The following is a 13,628-nucleotide window of genomic DNA, read 5'->3' as shown; positions in this document are numbered from 1 at the left end:
ATGATGGTCTTACTGTACAGGTGTGATGGTCTTACTGTACAGGTGTGATGGTCTTACTGTACAGGTGTGATGATCTTACTGTACAGGTATGATGGTCTTACTGTACAGGTATGATGGTCTTACTGTACAGGTGTGATGGTCTTACTGTACAGGTGTGATGATCTTACTGTACAGGTGTGATGGTCTTACTGTACAGGTGTAGTGTCCTACAGTTAAAACCAGGTGTGATGGTCGTACTGTACAGGTGTGATGGTCTTACTGTACAGGTGTAGTGTCCTACAGTTAAACCAGGTGTGATGGTCTTACTGTATAGGTAAAGTGTCTTACAGTTAAACAAGGTGTGATGGTCTTACTGTACAGGTGTGATGGTCTTACTGTACAGGTATAGTGTCTTACAGTTAAACCAGGTGTGATGGTCTTACTGTATAGGTGAAACGTCTTACTGTTAAACCAGGTGTGATGGTCTTACTGTACAGTGGTATTATCTTTCAGCTAGACCAGGTGTGATGGTCTTAATGTACAGGTGTAGTGTGGTTTTAGCGATGGTGTAAAGGTTAGAACTATTAATTCATATCTACAGATGTCGTGAAGCTATTTTAAATTTACATATGTAGATCAACAATGACTATTTTTAGCAACAGTCTTTACAATATATTGCTTGTTATTTACCGGTTGAAAAAGAAAATTGGAAAGGATCATCTTTACCGATAAAGCAGATAAATTATTTTACCAGGTAATATTTTTTTTTACACATTTAAGGTTGATAACATTTGGTTACCAGTTAGAAATCATGAAAAATTTACCATGTAGTATTGGTCATTTGTCTATAACCAGAAAAAAAGTTTACCATAAGAAGATTTACAATAAATTCTGTTAGAGCTGTTTGAGTTGTGGGAAAGTATGGAAGCTACATTGGAGTGTTTCGTAATGAAGTTTTATCTGTTCTGTTTTACCAGTCTGGGTTAAACAGTGTGAGAGCTTAGTGCAGATGCTACATTAGTAAACAGTTTTTATCATGCGTGTTTATTCAAAGTATGCCAATTTTATTTTGTTTTTGATTCAAATCCTGTAAAACGATTTCCTTTATATTGTATTATTGATGTGACACAGTTTTACTTTGTAAATATAAACAAAACAAACCCTGGGATATTGGAGCATTGGCTCACCCTTTTTAAATTCTGACCACATGTTTGATAATGCTGTAGATAGTTGAATGGTTTTACAGTTAATGGATCACATGCAATCTGTGTAGCGTCTCTGAAACAAAGACGTACAAGGAAACTATAAACAGAGGTTTTTAAGAAAATGGTTCTACAGGTGGCTTTTGATGTTGCCAAAATATTCATTCCAGCTAAAATTATGCTGGATAAGAAACCAATTGTAGATATCTAAGTATGTATTGGTGCAGATGTTATTAAGAAATCAAATTATTTAATACATCTTAATATTTATTTGTGTCCATCTCAGGTTTTCAAGAGACATTGGAAATTTAATATTGTTTAGCCAGCTCACTTTTGTACAACATGTTACCATGACATTTGAGTTAAACATCTTCAACACAACTCGGATAGGATATATGTCTTGTTTTATTTGTGAAAACAACAAGGAGCCATGAGTATATTAAAGGAAACACACTGTAAAAAGGGATTTTATAGGAGTTTCCAAACATGCAACTTGACACATTTGATTTAATTGGCAAGTTCAAAACTATTTCTCGGAAATGAAACCCAGTGACCTCAAAAAATTGTCCCAACTGACCTTATTGACCTCTGACCTTTTCTTGAACCCGGTAACCTCTTGATTTAATAAGCAAATGATCTTTAAATCTTGGTAATCTTTTAAAAAAATATCATGCTTCAAAAAAAAAAAAAATCATTAAAGATTGTTGTCATACCAGCTCATTATTAAGGATTCTCCTAGGTCTAGTCAGTGTGAAAGATCTACTTTTGTTAATCAGATTCTGAAACGTGTCTGTATGTGTTATAGAAATAATTTCAGCATTTGGGGATTTGTTTTCATTTTCATCTCTGTAACTGTATCGGTATATATCCTTATAGCCTGTAACTGTATCAGTATATATCCTTATAGCCTGCAATAGACTGTTTAATGATATCTATATGTAGCTCATATAGACCGCAATAGGATGTTTCATGTGCTAATCTAATGAATGTTATAAGGATGAAAATATGTAACAGAAAAATTGGCTTTTGTTAAAAAAAGGTCTAGTCAGATTTGTTATATTGTAAAGATCTGTATAATCTTGGAATGATGGCGATATTCGTATATCGGTATGATTGCAATTTAAGTGTTGAAAAGTCCTAATGTTATTAATTAATCTGTAGACTAGTCAGAATATGAAGATGGAGTTCCTGCTGCTGTTGTAACCGATATATTCTTAACATGACACAAAGAGTTGTGACTTTTAATCATCACCAACCTCATTTACTAGTCTGAATTTTAAAACAGTATACATTTGAGTTTATATATATGATGACATTTCTGTTCTCAAGTATTTATTAAAGATTTTGCAACACAAGATAATGTTTCAGTTTACAGAATATTTGAGTTAGATCTACAACAAACCATTCATTCCTTTGTAAGAATTATTGTTATGTGGATGTTAGTACGAGCCAGTCATTTTACCTGTCCTTATGTTTGCCTATAGGATAGGCTACATAGGACAAGGATTTGTTACCTGTGTAAGTTATGTAATGCCTGTAGAATCACATCTAGTTATGATGATGACGTCTTCTTAGAGACATTTAAAACATTTTAATATGTTTCGCACAGATATTGAATTCAAATTCATACACAAACATCGAGTTTTGAATAGTAAATTATTATTTACTAATGTATTGAATGCTATTTGTCAGTTTTATTATATTTGCCAAACATGTCTGTGAACATACTTTTTTGCGGTTATCTTATTTGAGTGCTCTTGGTGCTTAAAGCGTTGAATGATTTTATCTCGAATTGCATCTTCTGTACATTGTTTTCCAACATATATAGTGGGTGAACCAATACATCAATGTGCTGGTCTGTTTTCATGATTCACTAAAATTTGAGCACATGGAAATATGTCGTACATGCTTGAAGTATATTAGGTGCTGTGGATTTCGACTTATTTGATACCAAATGTATTGCTGTCTATGATTTTCTAGTGTTATATTGCAAGTTTGATTATTTCTGTTGTTACATCATTTGAATGAAATGATTTAGATGTTATTCATTTTTCCCCAGTGTATAAAAGTGAAAAAGTTTGGAGAAGGCTCTGTTAATTTTAAGATGAATTTTTTGCTTATTTCAAGAAAAAATGTGGAACACTTATTTAACAAATCTTGGAAAAGTGGGTATTTACCTCACTTGGCACAAACAAAGGAATGTGAGTTTATACAATGGTGTAGCCTATGTCATCTATCAGAAACTTTCCTACTGAACAAGTTCACATATGGAACAAGGAACCTCATGATATTTGGCATGAAGCTTAAAAACAAGATAAAAAAAATAATGATAATAATCTTGACTCACTTTTCAGGTCACTGGACTGAAATGTTAACAACTTTTGATAAATTTTAACAAGTTGAGATAAATTGCTTAATTGAATTGAAGGGCTTTTGACTTCTGGGAGACCATCAGATAAGGCAAAGATTGTGTTAGAAATAGAATGAACACTGGGTGAGTGATTATGGTCTTAGGCCTCTTGTTTAAATATAGACACAAAAAGTTAGATATTTGTAGTCGCCACCATAGGAAGGTGTAGATGTCACCATCGAGTAGTGTTAGTCATGTTGCTAGGTAACGACTGTTTTAATCCCTGTGTTCCCTACAACATAATTTGATATTTTTGTAGAGCATTATGTGCAGTTGTTTTAGATTTTGTTACCAGTATTTATTTTATCCTTCTCTGGTGCTTATTTTGTGATATCATGTCATTGTAATTTGTATTTCATACTTGACTCATAAATTCAAACAAAATCCAATCCTAAACAAAACAAAATTTAATTGTCTTGTGAAAAGATCTTTTTCATGAAAATATTTCATATTTCAAACATGTTTTACTCTTCAATATTTTATCCATTTTGTTTGATATAAGTACAATTATGAAAAAAAACTCTGTGCAAATATTTTCTTAAATTATCCGACAATAATTTCACAGCGTTGTTATCAGTTAATTGTACCGATCAATGTAACTTAACTGATATAATTATATTGCTGTCATTTTAAGTTCCTGTTCATCGGTTACAGATAATGCCACAAAAGTACAGTGATCATAGGCATGTTTTAATAAATACAGCATTTCTATTTTATCACTAGGGCAAACAATCAGCACTTTTTTTTAGCAGAATTAGCTTGTAGTAATAAGACCAGTTCAGTATCACAAAAATATAAAGTGCCATCTCATGACTAGACTGTGATTTTATTGAAAGTGTTTGTGCCTCACCTTAGAGTAGAAATTTTACAGAATAGTTCTGACCTATTTTGAAAATGTCTAAGACAATCTGTGTTAAGGGAAAAAATGTCCAGATGTACACAAAAGAAGAGGAGACAAGTATCAAAGTGGGTAGATGTATTAAAAAAGTGGTTCTCCAAGTACGATAGGAAATATTCTACCATGTGTTTGATATATAACTTAATAGAATATATTTAGCATTGAACAGTCTTGCTATGGTATACATACTTGTTATAAATGATGGGGCATTGCAGGTAATCATAATGATGGGTGGAGGCAGTAGAATTGAATGTATGTATATATCTCGTATCTTTTTTTACATAAAAATAAGAAGAGTGTTTTAGAAATATTCAAAAAATAATAAGTTTCAAAGGTTAAAAGGTCACAGAGTTGTGTCATTTCATCAAACATTTTTCAACATAATTTCTTCAATTTTGTATTTTTCAACATTTAATCCCATAGATAATGCATAATAATAATCAAAATAAAAGTTTTCTTTGTTAAACAAGATACTTTGTCTTGGATTTGTTAAGGTAATGGGATGGACAAATCCTCTTTTTGTATAATTTAAAGTCTGAGAAAACAAACTGCAAAGAGATAGGAAGTCATTAGATTATTTCTCATCCTGGTCAGCAGGGTTGATACTGAATTCTTATCTTCATCTAGACGTGATGAAAGAGTCAATTTTCGGATTCGTTTTAGGATTCAAACTGGAGAAAAAGCTTCAAGTTTTACTGTGCTAATATACACCTAGTTTTTACATGCTTATTTAGTGTTGTAGATATTTCCCAATGTTTCAGTACTGTTACCATGTGGTCTTGTTATATTTGCTAAAGTAATAGCAACACAGAAGTGTTTCTAGTGCCTATTATGACAATTTTGAGATTTGTTGTGTGGATGTGTAGCTGTTGTGATCACAATGAGACAATGCAGCTGTTTCCTGTGGTATAACCATTTATTGTTTCAGAATAACATTGTGTTGATTTATTTTGTTGTAGCTCATTCACTGCAATAGTGGTTGTTACTTTGACAACAATATCTCTAAACGTGACCCGTTTTAATTTGCGTTTTATTGGACAGAAAGAGAGTTTTGTTACATTATGACTATATAAGCATTTGTTAAGTGTAAATGTGCGAATGAGATGGAATTGTGTGACTGCAGTGTTGTACCTTTCAATTCTATCCGTAAATAAATGTGTATAGGTTTGAATTATTCTCCAATCATTGAAACTGTGATGAATTTGTTAATGAAGATGTTTCCATTTAAAATGTGAAGATGTCTTTCTTTCAATCATCTCCTCTTCTAAGCCTTAGAAAGACGATTATAACTTTTTGTTGACATACAAATGTAATTATGACATGATGAACACCTAATTGTATTTTTTCCCACCAACTTCACAAGAATATATTGCTTTCTTGAGGGTTATTTTTAATAAATTAAAAAAAAAATGTTTAGATGAAAAAATGTTAAATGATGCTGCATTTTTATTTTGTCTCCCATTGTGATTACTTTGTCCTATTTTAATAAGAAATGCCATATATGATATGATAGTGCTGTGTACATACAAACGTTTTTATCTACACTTGATTCCAGATCCATGAGTTGAACTTCTTTGTAAGGAACTGTCCTCCCTAATCATATCTATTAAGGGTAATATATGATGTTATAAACAGAAATCTTCATGTTTGGAATTTCTCACACTTCTTTGTCTTGATAAATGCCAAATTCTTAATTAAAATCTCCACTTCTGTCAGGAAAATCCACTTTTAAAAGTGCCTTTTGTAATATTAATATATAAACAAAATTTAAAAAAATTATTAAAAAAAATTTGCACATTTCTCATAATTGTAATGACCATTTTAAAAGGGAGAAAACACTTCACTAATAAATAGGCAGGTAAATAAAATAATACAATCAAAATACAGAAATAAATGTTTGGATATGTGGGGTGATCAGAACCAGGAAATTGTACAGGGTTTTTGCAGATTGATATTATGTGAATGGTACAGGATATTGTTTAAATGTACATTGTGTAGATAGTTTAAAAAGATATCAATCAGTGGATGCATCATCATTTATTGTATATTATCTTAACATACAAACAAATGACATACATTAGTGAGATGGTATGGAAAACTTCCTGTTAATTACCAGGTATAAATAACTAGTATGTAGTAATTAAGATTTCTTAAGAAACACAGACATAGTAAAGATGTCAAATTCTTTAATTTTTTTTTATTTTAGAAAAAAATATAACCTAATAAACAGTCCTAAGAGGAATTTTTAAATTCAATTTTTTATGTATATCAGATGTTTGTTTAAAAAATTAAATACATGTATGATTAAAAGAAAAAAGTATTTGATTGGAAATTATATTGTAAAAATTACCCCAAAAATAATCTTGTTTAATGATTGTGTCTTTTAGATTTCAATTTTGATATTTTTGACAGATTTTAAATGTGTTTTGATCTTATTGACCATATATTGCAGTAAACAGATCTTTCTGTCAAAGTATTTGTTTTTATACTGAAGGTTTACACTGTATGTCGTATACCATTGAGGTACAATCTGTTTCCAACTATTAAAAACACAAAGCATTGGGATATCCATTTCCTGGAGAGGAAGAAAGTATGCTATATGAAGACTGTACATATGTATACACAAAATGCATTACAAAAAAAATATACGAAAAGGAAAAAAATAGAAAATAAAAAAATCTCCATGTGAATTGTGTATATTAAAAATTGCTATTTAACTTATCTGTGCAGTACTGAGTGTGTATATCCTGTGTACAATGTAAGCAAGGCCCTGTGTCAAGACTGAAATGATAAACAATGTTTATCATATCATTACTTTGTTTGTATTTGACAGAAAATATTTTATGCATCAAAAAAAAAAGTTTATGTAAAAAAAAATGTTAACAATAAAAAAAGGTAATAAAGGAAAAATATTTTGTGTTTTCTTTTTACAAAAATGTACAGAAATTTGTTTTTGTTCTCCTGTCACTAGCCAATTAAAATTGTGGTTCATGTCGAAATATTTTTTAGTAGTTAAAAGAGATAAACTACTTGATCTTAATACTCATTATGAAGAGTATTTGATAAGTAATATATTGTGACAAAAGATTACTGCCTGGACATGGTTATACTTAACACTTTGCACTGGCTGGTGATTACAGTGCATTGATCATATATTACAGCGGGCAATTCATTTATATTAATATTATTTCCCCCCGAGAAGATTTTATCGGAACTTAAAGTAACAATCATGGAAAACCGCTTGGAACTTGCTATTGACATGTAATTTGTTACATCAACAAAACATGCGAAAAATGCATGTTTCAGGGGGACATAATTAGCTCATTTGGATCGCATATATACTGAACAAAATAGTCATGTCATTTTGCTCACGAGTGACTTAAAGCACAAAATAGGAGCATTGGTTCAACTAAATTTGACTTCATAATATGTAAACACTTTTTTATTTTGACCTTGAAATGGCGGTTGTGAATAATAGGAGCATCTTTTGCTCACCTGGTCCGAAGGACCATGTTGAGCTTCTGCCATACCGTGGTGTCCATCCGTCAACAATTGTCTTCTTAACCGCTGATCAGAATTTAACCAAATTTGGTAGGAACCATTCATAGGTGGTTGGGATTCAACTTTACACAAATGATGGTGCTGACCCCCAGGGGCCTGAGGGGCGGGGCCAAAACGGTCCATTTGACAATATTGATATTAAAAACTTCTCTGGAACTTAAAGCAATGTATGACATTGATATTTTAATGGTAACATCCCTAGGTGGGTGGGATTCAAATGTATACAAATGATAGGGATGACCTCCTAGGGGCCTCGGGGGCGGGGCAAAAGGGAGCGATTTGACTATAATGCTATAAAAGACTTCTTGTATTTTTGAAACTATTGAGATCCCCACCCCCTAACCATATTTATTAAAATCAATCGTGTCAAGTTTTGACTTCGTTTCTTGGGTTATATATATTTGAAGCTATTTAGATCCCCACCCCATAATCATACATATAACATTGTTAGACATCAACAGACAAGGGCCCGGTGGAGTGCCACAACATACGCCTGCCGCAATATTTGACACGTGGAAGGGGGTAGTTTCACAGGTTGTAATGCTTTAAAATGAAGTATCATTGTTGGAAAGTTGGAAGGAGATATTGATATACATAATGATGTGTAGTTGAAACCAAAGGGCAACTTTAAATGATGAGATGTATATATGTTGCAAATATGGGAAACCTTGGTTTAGATACAACAACACAAAAATTAGTTCACATGTTTATATACAGAATATACAGAGCTTGGGTCGGGTAGTATTGAAGTTATGGTCCGGATAAGTAAAATCATCAAAGGGCAATAACTCCGCTAATATGTGGGTAAGGGGCATACTTTTGGTATGTGACACTCAGGCTCATCTAGATGTATATTTGTGTTAAGTATGGAGAGCTCAACACTATATGTGCCCGAAGTAAAATCATCAAAGGGGAATAACTCTACAAATAAGGGGGTAAGGGGCATGATTTTGGTATGCGACACTCCGGCTCATCAATATGTATATTTGTGTCAAGTATGGAGAGCCTTGGTCAGGTAGTATTGGAGTTATGGTCCGGACAAGTAAAATCATCAAAGGGGAATAACCCCGCAAATACGGGGATAAGGGGCATGATTTTGGTATGCGACACTCCGGCTCATCAAGATGTATATTTGTGTCAAGTATGGAGAGCCTGGGTTGAGTAGTATTGGAGTTATGGTCCTGACAAGTAAAATCATCAAAGGGGAATAACTCCGCAAATACGGGGTAAGGGACATGATTTTGGTATGCGACACTCGGGCTCATCAAGATGTATATTTGTGTCAAGTATGGAGAGCCTGGGTCGAGTAGTATTGGAGTTACGATCCGGACAAGTAAAATCATCAAAGGGGAATTACTCCACAAATACGGGGGTAAGGGGCATGATTTTGGTATGCGACACTCCGGCTCATCAATATGTATATTTGTGTCAAGTATGGAGAGCCTGGGTCGAGTAGTACTGGAGATATGGTCCAGACACCATATGTGCCCAAAGTAAAATCATCAAAGGGGAATAACTCCGCAAATACGGGGGTAAGGGGCATGATTTTGGTATGCGACAATCCGGCTCATCAATATGTATATTTGTGTCAAGTATGGAGAGCCTGGGTCAAGTAGTACTGGAGTTATGGTCCAGACACCATATGTGCCCACCCACCCACCCACACACCCGCCAACATGATAACATAATACAAAAAAGCTGTTAACAAATGGAACAGGAATATTATTTTGAAGTTTGCTCAGATAAACCAAATGAACGATGCAGACCCTCTTGTTATTGATTGAAATGCCTCATTTTACTACAAAGTAGCTCTATAGGGAAAAAAAACAAGCTGTTAGCATCTACAGCAAATTATTGGTGAAACTACATGTCCAAACAAACGTTTTGGTACATTATATCAAATGACTATCTTTGTGCAAATTTTTAGATATTTGTTTGTGTTTGAATTTCAACATTATTCTCCTATATAGATGACCCTTAACATGTTATCCTGTTGATTCCACAAATCAATGTAATGAAAAACTTTCAGAAATGTTTTCCATAGTACACAATTTTGTGTTTGTTGAAATATATGTGAAAATTTGAGGGAAAGTCAGCCTTAGTATACCTCTTCTTGGTCCACCATCTTAAGATTGAGCACGGTCCATTGGGAAGACACTTAGTGGTTTTTTTAGTCCACCATCTTAAGATTGAGCATGGTCCATTGGGAAGACACTTAGTGTTTTTTTAGTCCACCATCTTAAGATTGAGCATGGTCCATTGGGAAGACACTTAGTGTTTTTTTTAGTCCACCATCTTAAGATTGAGCATGGTCCATTGGGAAGACACTTAGTGTTTTTTTTAGTCCACCATCTTAAGATTGAGCATGGTCCATTGGGAAGACACTTAGTGGTTTTTTAGTCCACCATCTTAGATTGAACATGGTCCATTGGGAAGACACTTAGTGGTTTTTTAGTCCACCATCTTAGATTGAACATGGTCCATTGGGAAGACACTTAGTGGTTTTTTAGTCAACCATCTTAAGATTTAGCATGGTCCATTGGGAAGACACTTAGTGGTTTTTTTGTCCACTATCTTCAGATTTAACCTGGTCCATTGGGAAGACACTTAGTGTTTTTTTAGTCCACCATCTTAAGATTGAGCATGGTCCATTGGGAAGACACTTAGTGTTTTTTTTAGTCCACCATCTTAAGATTGAGCATGGTCCATTGGGAAGACACTTAGTGGTTTTTTAGTCCACCATCTTAGATTGAACATGGTCCATTGGGAAGACACTTAGTGGTTTTTTAGTCCACCATCTTAGATTGAACATGGTCCATTGGGAAGACACTTAGTGGTTTTTTTGTCCACTATCTTCAGATTTAACCTGGTCCATTGGGAAGACACTTAGTGGTTTTTAGTCCACCATCTTAAGATTGAGCATGGTCCATTGGGAAGACACTTAGTGTTTTTTTTAGTCCACCATCTTAAGATTTAGCATGGTCCATTGGAAAGACACTTAGTGGTTTTTTAGTCCACCATCTTAAGATTTAGCATGGTCCATTGGGAAGACACTTAGTGGTTTTTTAAGTCCACCATCTTAAGATTGAGCATGGTCCATTGGGAAGACACTTAGTGGTTTTTTTAGTCCACCATCTTAAGATTGAACATGGTCCATTGGGAAGACACTTAGTGGTTTTTTAGTCCACCATCTTCAGATTTAACCTGGTCCATTGGGAAGACACTTAGTGGTTTTTAGTCCACCATCTTAAGATTTAGCATGGTGCATTGGGAAGACACCTAGTGGGTTTTTTAGTCCACCATCTTAAGATTTAGCATGGTCCATTGGGAAGACACTTAGTGGTTTTTAAGTATGTCGAAAGTTAGAGTCAAGGTCAGCAGATGGAAAGGCCTTGTCATAATGGAGAACACACATCAAAAATGAAAGCTCCATCTTGAATGGTTAAGTTTTTTAGAAGTGGGACAAAGATCATGGTCAGCAAATGTTGTACCAATGGAAGGTTTTGTCACAAGGAACAAAATGGCATATAACCAATCTTCATCCTTATAAGTAATGACACGACACTGTTCTATAAAAATACCTTCCACTATGGATAAGTTTAGTACAACAGTGACACCTCCCACTACAGATAAGTTTAGTACAACAGTGACACCTCCCATTACAGATAAGTTTAGTACAACAGTGACACCTCCCACTACAGATAAGTTTAGTACAACAGTGACACCTCCCACTACAGATTAGTACAACAGTGACACCTCCCACTACAGATAAGTTTAGTACAACAGTGACACCTCCCACTACAGGTAAGTTTAGTACAATAGTGACACCTCCCACTACATTTAAGTTTAGTACAACAGTGACACCTCCCACTACAGATAAGTTTAGTACAACAGTGACACCTCCCACTACAGATAAGTTAAGTACAACAGTGTCACCTCCCACTACAGATAAGTTTAGTACAACAGTGACATCTCCCACTACAGATAAGTTTAGTACAACAGTGACACCTCCCACTACAGATAAGTTTAGTACAACAGTGACACCTCCCACTACAGATAAGTTTAGTACAACAGTGACACCTCCCACTACAGATAAGTTTAGTACAACAGTGACACCTCCCACTACAGATAAGTTTAGTACAACAGTGACACCTCCCACTACAGATAAGTTTAGTACACAGTGACACCTCCCACTACAGATAAGTTTAGTACAACAGTGACACCTCCCACTACAGATAAGTTTAGTACAACAGTGACACCTCCCACTACAGATAAGTTTAGTACAACAGTGACACCTCCCACTACAGATAAGTTTAGTACAACAGTGACACCTCCCACTACAGATAAGTTTAGTACAACAGTGACACCTCCCACTACAGATTAGTACAACAGTGACACCTCCCACTACAGATAAGTTTAGTACAACAGTGACACCTCCCACTACAGATAAGTTTAGTACAACAGTGACACCTCCCACTACAGATAAGTTTAGTACAACAGTGACACCTCCCACTACAGATAAGTTTAGTACAACAGTGACACCTCCCACTATGGATAAGTTTAGTACAACAGTGACACCTCCCACTACAGATAAGTTTAGTACAACAGTGACACCTCCCACTACAGATAAGTTTAGTACAATAGTGACACCTCCCACTATGGATAAGTCTAGTACAACAGTGACATCCTCCCACTACAGATAAGTTTAGTACAACAGTGACACCTCCCATTACAGATAAGTTTAGTACAACAGTGACACCTCCCATTACAGATAAGTTTAGTACAACAGTGACACCTCCCACTATGGATAAGTTTAGTACAACAGTGACACCTCCCACTACAGATTAGTACAACAGTGACACCTCCCATTACAGATAAGTTTAGGACAACAGTGACACCTCCCACTACAGATAAGTTTAGTACAACAGTGACACCTCCCATTACAGATAAGTTAGTACAACAGTGACACCTCCCACCCTGGATAAGTTTAGTACAACAGTGACACCTCCCACTACAGATAAGTTTAGTACAACAGTGACACCTCCCACTACAGATAAGTTTAGTACAACAGTGTCACCTCCCACTACAGATAAGTTTAGTACAACAGTGACACTTCCCACTACAGATAAGATTAGTACAACAGTGACACCTCCCACTACAGATAAGTTTAGTACAACAGTGACACCTCCCACTACAAATAAGTTTAGTACAACAGTGACACCTCCCACTACAGATAAGTTTAGTACAACAGTGACACCTCCCACTACAGATAAGTTTAGTACAACAGTGACACCTCCCACTACAGATAAGTTTAGTACAACAGTGACACTTCCCACTACAGATAAGATTAGTACAACAGTGACACCTCCCACTACAGATAAGTTTAGTACAACAGTGACACCTCCCACTATAGATAAGTTTAGTACAACAGTGACACCTCGACAGATAAGTTTAGTACAACATTGACACCTCCCACTATAGATAAGTTTAGTACAACAGTGACACTAATAATAATGGTTACCTTTCTTACATATACTCTTCTTATCTCTCATTTTTTTAAAAACAAATAAAACTTTGG

At 34.6% G+C, this 13,628-nt stretch overlaps 1 protein-coding gene across 3 annotated transcripts in view; it reads left to right on the top strand.

The window, feature by feature from the left end:
- LOC117337495 (zinc finger CCHC domain-containing protein 2-like) overlaps positions 1-7,354 on the top strand; it is a 38,636-nt gene extending 31,282 nt beyond the window's left edge. For 2 of the 3 annotated variants that reach the window (XR_004534848.1, XR_004534847.1), the window contains exon 15: positions 339-7,354. The gene's annotated coding sequence lies outside the window, so the exon portion shown is untranslated. Of the gene's footprint in view, positions 1-196 lie in introns of all 3 variants that reach the window. The other variant, XR_004534846.1, reaches the window with a different exon arrangement.
- Positions 7,355-13,628: the final 6,274 nt, after the last annotated feature.

This window comes from Pecten maximus, chromosome 11, assembly GCF_902652985.1.
Source record: "Pecten maximus chromosome 11, xPecMax1.1, whole genome shotgun sequence".
In the NCBI taxonomy this organism is placed as follows: Eukaryota; Metazoa; Mollusca; class Bivalvia; order Pectinida; family Pectinidae; genus Pecten; species Pecten maximus.
This window is presented reverse-complemented; position numbering and strand designations above follow the sequence as displayed.